This window comes from Camelus bactrianus, chromosome 1 (assembly GCF_048773025.1).
Source record: "Camelus bactrianus isolate YW-2024 breed Bactrian camel chromosome 1, ASM4877302v1, whole genome shotgun sequence".
Lineage (NCBI taxonomy): Eukaryota > Metazoa > Chordata > Mammalia > Artiodactyla > Camelidae > Camelus > Camelus bactrianus.
Window position 1 is genome coordinate 28,978,253 of NC_133539.1, and position 6,046 is coordinate 28,984,298.

Here is a 6,046-nt window from a genome sequence, read left to right on the forward strand (position 1 = left end):
CACTACAAAAAAAAAAAAAAAATGAAAGGCCAATATCTCTGTTGATTATAGATGCAAATATCCTCAACAAAACATTAGTAAATAAAATTCAATAATCTATACAAAGGATCATACACCATGTTCAGGTGAGATTCCATATCTCAAATAATAAAGGAAATTTATGATAAACCCACAGCTAACATTATACTCAATGGTAAAAAACTAAATTTTTTTTCTCTAAAATCAGAAACAAGACAAGAATGCCTGTTCTTGCCACTTCTATTTATCATAGTATTGGAAATCCTAGCCACAGCAGTCAGACAAGAAAAAAGTAAATAAAAGGCATCCAGATTGGAAGGGAAGAAGTAAAACTGTCACTATTTGCAGATGGCATGATATAGAAAACCCTAAATTCTCCACCAAAAAACAATGAGAACTAATAAATGAATTCAGTAAAGTCGCAGGATAAAAAATTAATATAGAGAAAACTGTTGCCTTTATACACATGGGTAGTATACTATTAGAAAGAGAAAACAAGAAGACAATCTCATTTAAAATTATATCAAAAAGGATAAAATATCTAGAAATAGACTTAACCAAGGAGGTGAAAGACCTATACTCTGAAAACTATAAAACATTGATAAAGGAAATTGAAGGTGATACAAAGAAATGGAAAGATAGTCCATGTTTATGTATCTGAAGAATTAATATTGTTAAAATCTCCAAACCACCTGTAGCAATGTACTAATTGAATGTGATCCCTATCAAAATATCTGTGACATTTTTTATAGAACTAGGACAAATAATTCTAAAACTTATATGGAATTACAAAAGACACTGAATAGTCAAATAAATCTTGAGGAAAAAAAGAACAAAGCTGGCAGTATCATACTCCCTGACCTCACAATATATTACAAAGCTATAATAATCAAGACAGTATGGTACTGGCACAAAAAACAGACACAGATCAATAGATTAGAATAGAGAACACAGAAATAAACCAATGCACCTATGATCAACCAACCTAAAATAAAGGAGGCAAAAATATGCAATAGAGGCAAGACAATCTCTTCAATAAGTGGTGCTGGGAAAACTGGACAGCTACATGTAAAAGGAAGAAAAAAAATATTTTATCACACCATATAGAAAAATAAACTTAAAATGGATTAAACTCCTAAATGTAAGACTAGAAACTATAAAACTCCTAGAATACATAGGTAGACCATTCTTTGACATAAACAACAGCAATATTTTTTGTTATCTGTCTCCTAAGGCAAAGGAAACAAACAAGTAGGACATAATTAAATTTAAAAGTTTTTCCACAGCAAAGCAAACTACTGACAAAGCAAAAAGACAACCTACTGTGAGTGGAAAAATATTTGCAAAATATATTACCAATAAATGGTCAATATCCAAAATATATAAACAGTTCATACAACTAAATATGAAAAAAACAAACAACCCAAATACAAAATGAGAAGACCTGAATAGACATTTTTCCAAAGAAGATATGCAGATGGCCAAGAGGCACCTGAAAAGATAATCAAAATCACTAATTAGAGAAATGCAAATCAAAACTACAATGAGGTATCACCTCACACCAGTCAGAATAGCCATCGTTAAAAAGTCTGTAAATAATCAATGCTGGAGGGGGTATGGAGAAAAGGAAACCCTCCTACACTGTTGGTAGGAATGTAAATTGGTGCAGCCACTATGGAAAACAGTACGCAGGTACCTCAGAAAACAAAAAATACAACTACCAAATGATCCTGCTTTTCTACTAGTTGGTATATACTGGAAGAAAACAAAGGCAGTAATTCAAAAAGATACATGCACCACAATGTTCTTAGCATTATTTACAACAGGCAAGAAAAGTGAGCAAACTAAGTGTCCATCAACAGATGAATAGAGAATACATGGTATATATTAATGATTGTGAAGTTCATAATTCAATAATTCAGCGAATTGTATATTCCAATATGAGTTTACCTTTACTATATGAAAAAAATGGCAGTTTGGTTTTATTTCTTCAGTATGAGAAACCTTTCCATGTTAATTATTTTAAATATGTGAGTATTAAAAGTTATTGCTGTCATAAATATAGGAATTAAAAAATTCTCTCATATGTATCTTGATAACTTAGTACACCCAAAGATTGTCATAATAAAACTAGATAAAAAGATTCTTTCTTGGAAAAGAATCTCAGCCCAAAGAGAAGATTGACAGTAGTTATATTGGAAGGAAAATGGAGCTGCTAAGAATAACTCAGTTAACTATTACTGACATTCTAAGCAAAAGTATTTAAAGCATTTCAAATTCTTGTTCACATATGAAGGGGTGGTTAAAAATAAAAAGATGCCCAAATAAGGCTCAGAATTGTGATTTACATATAAAAAATGTAGTGGGTTTCAAATTTAATACCATCCCTAGAATTAATTCAGAAACTGGATATAGCTGTATGAAGTAAATGAAGGTTTTGTAAGCAATAAAAGTTGCTTGTAATTTTAATCTCCGAGTAGAAAGTAACATCTGATAATCCCTCAGAGGAATCTTAGAATTTATTTTCCAAGTGATATTAAATGGACATGTTTGATTTATTTTCTTCTGATTGACACTTTGAACAAAGTTTTCATGAAGCCTAAGAAACATTAATTACAAGAGCTGTATTAAATCAGAAGACAGGCAACAGCCATTTGGGCTGCCTGGTAAGGAACATGGGGTTCTGGCAACATAAAATGACAGTGTAACAGAATCAAGTACAGAAGAGCACAGAAATGCTACAATCTCCAGGCAATGCTATAATGAACTTTATTAATAGAGGTATTCCAATCCCCTAAAATCTGAATCATAGACAGGATCTAGGAGTTCATCTTCATTTTACAAATGAACTAAGAACAACTTAGGAGGTCAGGTGAATTCCCTAAGATCATTAATAATTAATTCAAGGTTCAAACCTTATCTCAAGGCTTCAAATTTCTAGTCTAATGCACTTTTCTCCTTTGTCATGTCTCATTTTTTAAAGACGTAGTATCTGAAGTATGCTTTTTTTACAGGTTGCTAAACCCTTTAAAACATATTTACTTGAGATAATCTAAAGTTGATATCAGTGATTTTTATCTCAAGCTACTAACTGTATAAAAATAAACATCAATGTTATAATTCATGGTGGGATATGAATTAATATTTAATTCATAGATAAGTTGGGTTATATAATTTATACTTGATATTTAGAATATATATGGCAGTTCAGATATGCCTGTAAGTTCTTTATAATAAAATGGGAAAAGTTTAAATCTTTCAGTTAGTGAAATAATTTTTACATTTTTCAGTTCACCTGTCCGAAATATCAGGGACCAAAGAATATCTTTTAAACAGGATGCAAACACATAGACATTCCTTGAATAAGTAAATGGAGATAAATTCATCAAAATACCATCTTGTTTTTCTTATTCTCCTAGGAAATCAGATGAACTACAAGACTACTGCATTTGTTAAAATCCCATTACTTTCTTCCACTCCAGGGCTTTTTTAACTTTAGATACATCAGAATCATCTGGTTAAATTGTTGACATCACACCCAGAGTTTCAGATTCAGTAAATATGAGATGGGGTTTGAGGATTAACATTTCTAATAAATTCCTTGGTGACGCTGGTGTGGCTGGTCTCATGAACACGCTTCAAGAACCAGAACTGTTTCACTCTACCTAGTTTATTTGTATTTTAATGTAAGCAATTATACATTATTCCATAAAATTAATTACTAATGTAACTGTCAACATATTTTTTTCCCTTAGGCTATTTTTTTCTAACTTGGAGAAAAAAACTTGACCTGGGTTAATTTTCATATCTATCCACACTCTCCCATTGTTTTAAAACACAGTGTGCTTCAATCTATTCAAGCAATCATTATGAGATCCCAGTTCCCTATGATTTTAATCTATATTTCTCACTTTAGTATGAGGCTATTTCTTTATTTTTAAATACATCTGTCAATGGGAAATAATTGTGTTCTGGATTGTAACAATAATTTTTATAAATTTAATGATTGGTATTAAATAGACAATTGAGCCTCTCCTCAAATTTCTCCCATGAACAAACACCGATTGCAGCTCTTGATGGAAGAGTGCAAAATTGGTGAGTTGTGAAATACAGCCTGCCAGGGTACTGGGGGATCTATTAAATCACCTCGGTGTTTCTTCCACAGCCTGAATTACCAGTTCATTTATTTGTTCTTCCTTCAACTTCTTAGAGATTTCACCTGTAAAATTGCTCTCCCTTTGATCCTGCCTTGCTTTTCACAATTTAATTGAAATGTGGAAACAAAAAATGGATTCACAGAGAGTGAAATATTTTTTGAGTTTATACACTCACTAAAACATACAGTTCAGAATGTTTGTGTGTGGTGGTGGGGGTGGTATGTAGCTTCTCAGTTCTTGTGAGGGCAATGATCCCCTCTCTGATATAACTTATCCTCAAAAGCCGTCCTGATTTTTTATTAGATCGAGTCATTATTTAATATTATATAATGGTCTATCAAAAATGGAATTGTTAGGGAATAGAATTAAATATTTTTTGATGTGACAAAATTCTTACAAGACTTTCATAGTAGCTAAAACACTGGCAGGAAATTTTTTTATTGAATTATAGTCAGTTTACAACTGTCAATTTCTGGTGTAGAGCATAATGTTTCAGTCATACATATATATTCATTTTCATATTCTTTTTCATTATTGATTACTATGAGATATTGAATATAATTCCCTGTGCTATACAGAAGAAACTTGTTTATCTATTTTATATACAGTAGGTAATATTTGCAAATCTTGAACACCCAATTTGATAGCACCATGAGAATTTCTGTTCCCATGTCTCCTGTGTCTCTGAAAAGCAAAGAAAAACCAGTATTCCTTGAAGAGTTATGAAACTCACAGGAGAACTCCTAAAGTCAATTATGATTATCATAAATATGTATGATTTGGATTTTACTTAAAATGTATCATTCTTAATGAACTGCTTTTAGAATTCAGGTTAACCTTTTGTTCTATAAAATGCTGAAATACAAGGCTTCTGGACATAAAAGAACACAACTGGAACTAGAATTCTCCAAGAACTGGCTGTGGGGTTATTTGCATGAGGCTCTTATTCTGAAGTTTGAAAGGATAAATAAATAGACTGCATTTCTTCTGCAAGTCATCTAGAAATTAGAATTCAGATGCTACCAGGAACAACATTACACTGCAGTATCCGAAAAGGTATACTTTAGGTCGTGAAAATCTCAAGAAGCATCAATGTGTACCACATGTTGTATACCCTTATGGAAACAGGCTTGTGTGCTGTGGAATTCTAAAAACTTTGTTACTGGAATTTATTTTAATGTGTATTTCGCATTATAAATCCCAAATATGTGGTAAATTTTTCAATGTCCCATTTGGAAATAAAAGTGAATCATTATAACCCCATTATAAGGTTAAAAAACATTATTTTACCAATTAATTTAATACTTTATAAAAAAAGAGGAGTGGATATTTCCCATACACTGTGGAGCATAAATGGAAGATTCAACTGAGGCTTTAGAGAAGTACTAGCCCATGCAAATAATCCATGAATAAGACAGTTGCTCACACATTACCAGTCCCCTACCTAGCTCTTCTATTTGAATGTATTTTGTATTCTTCAGCTTAAAAGATCTAAGGGAGAGGAGGAGAAAAACCTCATTTCTGCTTTTGCTATACTAAAGCAGTACAAAGAATTACCAAATGTGATGTTTTTAACTCTACCTTAAATATCGTAAGTCTGATTTTGTGTCTTTGCCCTTAAAGTTTGCCTTTCCACTTTGGACAAAGGGATACTTCTCTACACACGGGACAAAACTCAGTGTGCATTTAAAATCAGAGTCACAGGCATACACAGTATTTACTTATGGGTGATATGTTACTTTTAAAAAAACTAATAAATGTTTACAATAAAATGGTATTACATTGAACGTAAATAACTTTAACTGGACCAACAATTATTTTAATGCTCCCAGTCCTGGAGGTTTCAGAGATTTAAACACAATAATTAAAAA